A 10,300-nucleotide genomic window follows, 5' to 3' on the forward strand; every position below is an offset into this window, starting at 1 on the left:
TTTTACTCCACGACCAGCTGTCTCCTTAAATCTCTCTCCTGCCCCCTCTGGATGGGCCACAATCTCCTGCAATGAAACATTGGGAAAACCAAAGCTGTTGTCTTTGTCTCTGGCCACAAATGCCATCCCTTTTCTCGCTGTTGTCTGAGACTGAACGTCTGAGCCCACATCGTCTCCATCACAAATACCACCTGCTGCCATCTCCATCTTCACTCTTGCTTCAGCACATCTGCTGAAACCCTCACCCATGCATTTGCCTCTACATTTGAGTATTTGAATCCTCCCCAGTGCTCCTTAAAACCTTTTTGACCAAGCTTTTTAATCACCCCATCTCTTTTGATGATTAAACAATCCAATTTTGCTTTGTCCTCATCAACAGACCTTCCTCATTCAGGTACACTGTATTTGATCTTTATTCATATCCCGACTGGGATGCCAGATTGTGCTCAAATTCTGAAGTGGGCTCGAATCCCTGACCTCTGATTTAGCAGTAAGTGCAACTACTGAACTAAGGCTGGTACTGTCATTCTGTGCTGAGTATAATTCATGTACTTTTCTGACTATTGCATACTCTGTTCAAACCTCAGTTATACTCCTATTCTAATGACATAAAAGTGTAGACTTGCCTTTAGGCGCCTAGGCAACCTGTGATGGGAGACTTTCTAAACTTGGTGGCACCCCCATCCCGCAATTAATTATTTTAACACATTGCCTGAGATGATTATCCTGGTGATCACCAGCAATGAGTGTTTCTGTAGGAACTCTATTTAAATACCTCATTAAATGTGAATGAATGATCAGCAGCACTTGAAATCCCAGGTCGTTCTTGTACAGATGCTGTGTGCTAAGCTGACCCATTTATAGTGCCTGTTAAGAACCAGTCACATCTTTGCCTTTTGTGAAGTGATTTCTTACAGCTGGACAGTTGAGCTGTAAGTTATGGGAGTTTGATTAAGCACTTGCCCCTTCTTGAATTTGATGGAACAAGGTGAAGAGATGAGATGCCATGCAGACTTTGTGCAGTCACCTTACCCATGCTACTGTCTCTACAAGCCCAGATACATTGGTATGCCATTGTCAGACTGTACAGTTGGGCACAGTTGTAGAGCTGTGCCAACTGCTGTAAACAAACTCTCAATCAACCTCATCACAGGAATTGAGCAACTACTAGTGGGCAGGATCATCTTTGTCTTTATACATCTGGACCCTCCCAGATTGCTACAGGGGCGTTTGCAGTGTAGGTGTATGAGACTCTGCTCCAGTGCATCGTTCAGTAGGAACAGCAACGACAGTGTGACAGAGCTACCCAAATTCATCACCTTGCTGGATGCCCCAAAGACTAGGTGGTCATATGTAGCCCATCTTTACTGTTCAGGTGGGCACTGTAAAGGGTTCAATGTCATTTGTGTTCAGCTAATCAATGATTAGGTCAATGGCCACTTCAATTCAAGGCAATTGTCTGCGTCACCCTTATTTGAAGGCAAGTACAGACTTTAAGGATGATTCCTCAGACGAAGGCTTCCCTCACTATAGCTGATGACACTCTTGCATCAGTGTGTTGGGAAAAGTGAAGTCCAGGCACAGAATACCAGTGGTACCTTGAAACAGTGCTTCTGGTTAACTCTGGGTGATAAATGTGGCCTTGCCAGTGTTTACAGAAATTTCCTAGTTTCACTTCTCAAAAGCCTGGCTCTGATTTTTAGGCTAGCCCTAGTTTTCCTCTGGTTGGGAAATTTTAGTTTCCATGAATATCTTGAATTCTCCAACTGGACTTGGGACTTCTCCTTCATAGACTCTGCTGCAGATCCTCCTGGAGTTGATACATGCTCCATTGTAAAATGGGTACCGAGAAGCGCAACTGCTACATGGACTTTCCTATGCTACTAAACAGCACCTGACAGGGTGCTTTTGACACTAGAATCCAGTCAACAGTTTTGCCCATACAGCAATCTTTTTTTTAAGGAGGTGTGAGGATCAAATCACTGTTATCTGCAATCACTACTTGTTGCTCCTCTCAGATACATTGTAATTCACCATGTGCTATTTCCTTAAACTTTAGGGTTTAAACTAGGGTTGATGTCATTGTTTTGGTACTTGTGACAGGTGGTGTGAATCATGCAGCATGCTTATGAAATACTCCTTCAGTGGCACTGGAACAGCTGACTGGCTTCCTGGGCACATCTACAGAAATAGAAGCAGCACATATAAGCTGACTGGAGTACAGCTTTCAAGCAATAGCTATGTACTGTGTCTGTGTGTATACTTGTATAAGGATGAGTTAATAAGGAGCGGAAAACCTAGCAAAAAGTAGTATTATGGGCTTCAGCCTAGGAGAAGCATCCAAGGTCACACTTTGCCCGTACTCTGTGGCAATTGTTTATTGTGACTTCACTGAAGATTGCTATTGGTGGTCCTCCTGTTAGTTCACAACAGAGAAGAAAACGATCTAGGCTGGGCATGGTGAATTTCCCACTTTCATTCCCCGAAGTTCCTGTTGTGACTCTTCACCTGTTCCTCTGGTATTGCTACCATTTCAATTACACTGAGGTGAGATGTTTTCACTCTTAACCACAAGACAACCTCCTTCATCTTTAAATGGTGATTTTACTTCTTGCATGACAACTCCCAGCTCTATCTTTCTGAACTCCTGCTTTGCCTCTATTTGCTGACAACTTGTCCATCATCCAATCTTGGATGAAATATGAAGGCTGGCTTTAAGTATTCTGCCAAATGTTTCGTTGACAAGGTCCTCAACCGTGTCCAGCCCATCTCCCGCGCATCCGCCCTCATGCCTTCTCCTCCCTCCCAGAAACATGATAGGGTCCCCCTTGTCCTCACTTATCACCCCACCAGCCTCCGCATTCAAAGGATCATCCTCCGCTATTTCCGCAAACTCCAGCATGATGCCACCACCAAACACATCTTCCCTTCACCCCCCCTGGCAGCATTCCGTAGGGATCGTTCCCTCCGGGACACCCTGGTCCACTCCCCCACACCCCCTACTCCTCAACCCCCACCTATGGCACCTCCCCATGCCCACACAGAAGATGCAACACCTGCCCCTTCACTTCCTCTCTCCTCACCGTCCAAGGGCCCAAACACTCCTTTCAAGTGAAGCAGCATTTCACTTGCATTTCCCCTAACTTAGTCTACTGCATTCGTTGCTCCCAATGCGGTCTCCTCTACATTGGAGAGACCAAACGCAAACTGGGCGACCGCTTTGCAGAACACCTGCGGCCTGTCCGCAAGAAAGACCCAAACCTCCCTGTCGCTTGCCATTTTAACACTCCACCCTGCTCTCTTGCCCACATGTCTGTCCTTGGCTTGCTGCATTGTTCCAGTGAAGCCCAACGCAAACTGGAGGAACAGCACCTCATCTTCCGACTAGGCACTTTACAGCCTTCCGGGCTGAATATTGAATTCAACAACTTTAGATCTTAAACTCCCTTCTCCCATCCCCACCCCGTTTCTTCCCCCTCCCTTTTGTTTTTTTCAATAATTTATATAGATTTTTCTTTTCCCACCTATTTCCATTATTTTTAAATCTACAACTAATACCTTGTCAGTCTTTCCACCCCACTCCCACTAGAGCTGTACCTTGAGTGTCCTGCCATCCATTCTTAATTAGCATATTTTCTTAGGTAATATCACCACCTTCAACACCCCTTTGTTCCTTTTGTCTGTGACATCTTTTGATTATCTGCTCCTATCACTGCTTGCTTGTCCCTACAACCACCCCCCCCCCAACTTCTCTCCACACACACCCCCCCCCCCCCCCCCCCAACACCACCACACCTTAAACCAGCTTATATTTCACCCCTCTCCTAACTATACTCAGTTCTGTTGAAGGGTCATGAGGACTCGAAATGTCAACTCTTTTCTTCTCCGCCAATGCTGCCAGACCTGCTGAGTTTTTCCAGGTAATTCTGTTTTTGCTCCAAATCTTTTTGTTTTACTCCTCACCAAGGAAAGCAGTTTAGGCATAGGAGTAAATGATGTTGTCAAAGCTTGACAAGCTATCTAGCACTAACCAGGACACATCAAATTTGAAGTTTTCTTGCTAACCTGCAATTTTAGATATTAATGGGCTACTGAGTGGCTGAGCAGTTAAATGCAGTTAAATCTATATTTTGGTGAATCTGGAGGGTAGGGAAGGCAGGGCCCCTGCCTGGAAGTATTAGCCTTTGCTCCTCCTGTTTTGTCAGAGACATGCAGTTAAACACCCGCAAGAGTTTCAACTCCTTTTATGTTATAGTATCACTCCTGATGGTCTTTGTATCAAAACTTGTAAAGAATGCAAAAGCCTCTGTTTTAAGGTGTAGATTTTATGGTGAAATGTAGTAAGGTGTTATCTAAGTTCATTTACAAAGTCCAATAATGCTGTGTTGTACGCTTATCTTTACATATTTGATATTGTCCTGTATTGCATTTTTGTAAACTTATTCGCCGTGGCCCCTATCCAGCATTCTGTCTGGGTTTTGAGGGAGATAAGTTTCTCAAGCTGCCTGCTCACTTCTTATTTGCTGGTGCACTCATAGGGACATAGGAAAAGGAGTAGGTTATTCAGCTCCTTGAGCCTATTCTGCCATTTGTTGAGATCATGATTTTATGTAGACACTTTCGTGGGATGTGGGCGTTGCTGGTAATGCCAGCATTTGTTGCCCATCCCTAACTGCCATTGAGAAGGTGCTGGTCAGCTGCTGCCTTAAACTGCTGAGCCTATTTGAGTTTTCTGTTTGGGACAACTGAGTGGCTTGCTAGGCCATTTCAGAGGGCAGTTGAGGTTTAACCACATTGCTGTGTCTAGAGTCAGGTGTAGGCCAGACCAGATATGGATGGCAGATTTCCTTCCTAAAGGGCATGATGTATGAATGAACCCGATTGGTTTTGCAACAACCAATGATAGTTATCATGGTCGCCATTACTGAGACTAGCTTTATACTCCAGATCCATTAATTGACTTTAAATTGCACTAGCTGCTGTAGTGAAATTTGAACATGTCCCCAGGACGTTAGGCTGTAGCCCAGTGACATTACCACTACACCACTGTCTTCTCCTGAATCCATGAACTATCTCCACATGCATACTTTGTTCCATATCCTTAATACCTTTTGTTAACAAGTATCTGAGATTTAATATTGAAAATGTGATGAGATTTAAAATTAATTAATCTTGCATCAGTTGCCATTTGCAGGTTCCAAAATTCTACCACCCTGTGTGTGTAGAGGTGTTTTGTAATCTCCTGAAAAGCTTGGCTCTAATTTTGGGCTATGCCCTTAGCCTAAACTCCAACCAGCAGAAATAGTTTCTCTGTATTTGCCCTATTGGTTCTATTAAGTCACAATTTAACCTTCAAAATTCCAGGGAATACAATGTTAATTTGTGTAAACTCAGCTTGCAATTTTAACACTTGGAGTCCACGTATCATTATGCTAAATCTATGTTGCAGCCCTCTCAAAGCCAGTGTATCCCTCTTCTGGTGTAGTGCATAGAACTGCTCACATACTCTGACTGTGGTCTAACTAGGGCTTTGTGTAGCTGAGGCGTGATTTCAGCTCCCATTATTCTAATCCTCAAGATATAAAGGCATTAGCCCTTTTCGACTCATGAATGGGTTCAGAAATGACTTTTTAAAAAATCTTTGTACGTGGGCCCCCGAGTCTTTTTGGATCTCTACTGTTCCTAACATTTCACATTTGGAAAGTACTTTATTCTATCCTTTTTAGTCCAAAGTGGATGACTTATTTATCCACATTGGACAAAACTTTGGCAAATGTATTTCATTAATTTAATGTATATTAATATCCCATTGTAATTTTATGTCCCCATCTACACTGCTTACAATACCAACTACCTTGATGTCATTGGCAAACTTGGTTAAAGGACTTTCTATTCCATCATCTAAGTCATTAATTTTTTTTAGATGTTCCTCTATCCCCAACACAAATCCTTGTGAGACACCACTAGTCCCATCCTGCCAATTACAGTACCTGCCATTCAACTAACCGCATAGATGATTTGTCATTAATTCTCTGAACTTCAATTTTAGTTAACAGTCACCTCTTAAAAATTCAAACAGGCTTATCAGGCGTGACCTACCTTTTACAAATCATGTTTACTGTCTTTGATCAGTTGAATATTTTCAGGGTGTTCAGTCATTCTAACCTTAATTACAAACTAGTAATTTTCTGACACCCAGTTATGGTGACTGGTCTATAAATTCCCTTGTTCCCCTCTTTCACCTTCCTTAAACAATGGAGTCTTGCACAATTTTCCAATCTAAATGAATGGTTCCCGAATTAAGAGAACTTTGGAAGATTATAAGTTAAGGTATTTGCAGCGTTCTCACCTACATCCTGTAAAACCCTGAGATGTGAACCATCTGGTTCTGGGGATTTGTGACTCTTTAATAATTTGTTCACGGGATGTGAGTGTTTCTGGCAAAGGCAACATTTGCCCATGCTTAATTGCCCTTGAGAAGGTGGTGGTGAGCCGGCACCTTGAACCAATGCAATCCATCTTGTGCAGGTAAAAGAAGGTGGCTCATGTCCCATGATTTTCTTAAATACTGGCATTTTGCTTATCATTTTGTTGAGTCCTCGTCCTTGATGCAGTGTTAGTTTCCATGGAATTTCCAGCATGCCTTAAATTCACAACCTCAAGCGGTTTGCCAGCAGGTGGCAAAGAAAAGCAAAGATGTGAAAAATGAATGGGTAGTGAAGTAGTTCAAGATAAATGGAAAGGCAGCAAAATTTGGAGCCGAGAGAGGTTAAGGAAGAGCAGGGAGGAGGAAGGAGTAAAGGGGCTGAGAAACTTGGGTATCTAAGCCCACGCCATGGGCAATGGAGAGGGACTGTTATATATGAACTAGGAGTAGGCCACTTGGTCCTTCAAGCCTGCTTCACCATTTAATAAAATCATGGCTGATCTGATTGTAGCCTCCTGCCTACCTCCGATAACCTTTCACACCCTTGTTAATCAAGAATCTATCTAGCTCTGCATTAGAAATATTCAAAGACTCTGCTTCCACCGCCCTTTGAGGAAGAATCCAAAGACACTCATCTCACTGAGAAAAAATTTCTCCTCACCCCTGTCTTAAAGGAGCGGCCCCTTATTTTTAAACAGTGATCCCTAGTTCTAGTTCCCACAAGGGGAAACAACCTCTCCACGCCCACTCTGTCAAGACCCCTCAGGATCTTAAAGGTTTCGATCAAGTCACCGCTTACTCTTCTAAACTCCAGTGGATACAAGCCTAACCTGTCCAACCTTTCCTTATAAGACAATCCGCCCATTCCTGGTGTTAGTCTAGTAAACCTTCTCTGAGCTGCTAACGCATTCACATTTTAAATAAGGAGGCAAATACTGTGTACAGTACTCCAGATGTGGTCTCACCAGTACCCTGCACACCTGAAGCATCACTTCCCTACTTTTGTATTCAATCCCCCTCACAAGCAGTAACATTCTATTAGCTTTCCTAATTACTTGCTGTACCTTTCATGATTCATGCACCAGGACACCCAGATCCCTCTGAATCTCAGAGCTCTGAAATGTCGCCATTTAGGTAATTGCTGCTTTTTATTCCTGCCAAAATAGACAATTTCATACTTTCCCGCATTATACTACATTTGCCATGTCTTTGCTCACTCACTTAACCTATCTATGTCACTTTGTAGCCTCCTTGTGCCCTCTTCACAACTTACTTTCCTATCTATCTTTGTGTGTTGGCTGCTATATCTGAGAATTGCCCTGTCTAGCCAGTACAGCCAATTATGTGACAGATATAACTTTGCTCTTAAGAATTTTGCTATTGTTTAATCTTGAAATATATTCTAAAATGGCTATAGCAGCTACATTTCAGTTTGTTTTTGAGAGAGGACTTCTTTCCAACCCATTATGTAAAAGCCTAACAAGGGAAGATTTGCTATGGATGAATAAAGATGTAAAGTAACAATTTGAGGAGTAGGAACGAGGCGTTCATTAAGAACCGAGACAGCAGAAGAGTACATAATAGAATATGAAGAAATCAGGAGAGAGGTCAAAAACAGGAAGGCAAAGAGAAGCTAAAAAATTATCAAGGAACATAAAACAAAAAATATTTTACAGGTATATCAATAAAAAAGGAAGTCTGTGATGGCAATAGGGTCATTAAGGGGTAGATTGGATGATACCACAGGTGACGCTAGATGGCAGAAATATTAAGTAATTATTTTGCTTCAGTATTTATCAGGGAGTTAAAACAGGTAGACATGACATTGATGAAATGAATAATGAGATAAATGCATTTAAAATGCAAAAAAAGGCTGTATTGAATAATCAGACTAATCAAAGTGAATGAAAACCTGAAACAAAAACAAAAATTGCTGGAAAAACTCAGCAGGTCTGACAGCACCTGTGGAGAGGAAGACAGAGTTAACGTTTTGAGTCCATATGACTCTTCAGAAGAGTCTTCCTCTCCACAGGTGCTGTCAGATCTGCTGAGTTTTTCCAGCAATTTTTGTTTTTGTTTCGCATTTCCAGCATCCGCAGTATTTTGCTTTTATCTTAGTGAATGAAAACCTGTTCTGGTTTTGCATCCAAGCATTTTAAAAGAAGCTAGGGAACAGATAGAGATATATTTAATAATTTGTTAGGAAAAGGGGTCGTGCTAGAGGATTGGTGGAAAGCTAACGTAATTCCTATTTTTAAGGAGGACAGAACATGTCCAGGGAATTATCGACCAGTCAGCTTAACATCAATGGCAGGAAATGTAATGGAATCCTTACTAAAGGAGAGAATAGAAGAACATCTAAAAACAAAAAAATATAGTAAAGAATAGTCTGTGTGGATTTCAAAATGGAAGATCTTCTCTTATGAATTTTCTGAGGTAACAGAGCAGATAATGGTAATACAGTAGATGTAATTTATCTGGATATTCAAAAGGTCTTCGATAAAGTGCCCCATAATAGATTAATGAATAAGATCAGAGAATGTGGAGTCAGGGAACAAGTGGCAGAATGAATTGCTAACTGGCTTCAAGACAAAGGAGAGAGTAGGAATAAATGGTTGTGGCAGAAAGTGGGAATTGGTGTTCCACAAGCAACAGTGCTGGGACCACCGTGGTTCACAATTTACATTAATGATTTGGACTTTGGAAACAAAAACACAATTTCTAAATTTGAAGATGACATCAATTTTTTGGGGGTGGGGGATAGTCAATACTGAGGGTGTCTGGACAAATAATTAGCAAATGAAGTTCAAATTGGCAAATGAGATGCAGAGGGATCTGGGAGTCCTGGTGCACAAATCGCAAGAGGTTCATGTGCAGGTACAGCAAGTAATTAGGAAAGCTAATAGAATGTTGTCATTTATTGCGCGGGGAATTGAATACAGAAACAGGCAGATTATGCTTCAGTTGTACAGAGCACTGATGAGGCCGCACCTGGAGCACTGTGTACATGAATTGGTCTCTTTTATATAAAGAAGGATGTAAATGCATTGGAAGCAGCTCAAAGAAGGTTTACTAGACAAACACCTGGAATGGGCATGTTGTCTTATGAGGTAAGGCTGGAAAGACTTGTATCTGCTGGAGTTTAGAAGAGTAAGAAATGACTTGATTGAAACATGTAAGATCTTGAGGGGTCTTGACAGGGTGGATGTGAGGAGGATGTTTCCTCTTGGGGAGAATCTAGAGCTAGGGGTCACTGTTTAAAAATAAAGGGTCACCTATTCAAGACAGATGAGGAAAACTTTTTCAGAAGGTTGAGAGTCTTTGGAACACCTCACAAGGCAGTGAAAGCAAGTCTCTGAATATTTTTAAGGCAGAGCTAGGTAGATTGTTGATTACCAAGGGGGTGAAAGGCTATTGGGGGTAGGCAGGAATGTGGAGTAGAGGTTAAAATCAGATCAGCCATGATTTTATTGAATGGCGGAGCAGGCTCAAGGGGCCCAGTGGCCTACTCCTGCTAATTCATACGTATTGCCACCTTCTCAAGGACAACCAGGGATGGGTAATTAATGCTGGCCTGCCAGTGATGTGCACATCCTGATTTTGAATAAAACGCAAATGTAAGGCAGTACATTTTGCTTGGAAGGTGCAAGTCTAGGTTGGGTAGAGGAACAAAGGGATCTCTGAATACAAATAAACCAATCACTAAAAGCTGCTCCATAGGTTAGCAAAGCCATTTTAAAAACAAACCAATCACTAGTTTTTATTTCTAGAAGGATAGAATTGAAAAGCAGTGAAGTTATGCTAAACATATGTAGAACCATGGTTAGACCATGCTTAGAGTAGGGTGTGCAGTTCTGGTTGCCACATTATAAA

The sequence above is a fragment of the Cetorhinus maximus genome, chromosome 19 (genome assembly GCF_964194155.1).
Source record: "Cetorhinus maximus chromosome 19, sCetMax3.hap1.1, whole genome shotgun sequence".
Classification (NCBI taxonomy): domain Eukaryota; kingdom Metazoa; phylum Chordata; class Chondrichthyes; order Lamniformes; family Cetorhinidae; genus Cetorhinus; species Cetorhinus maximus.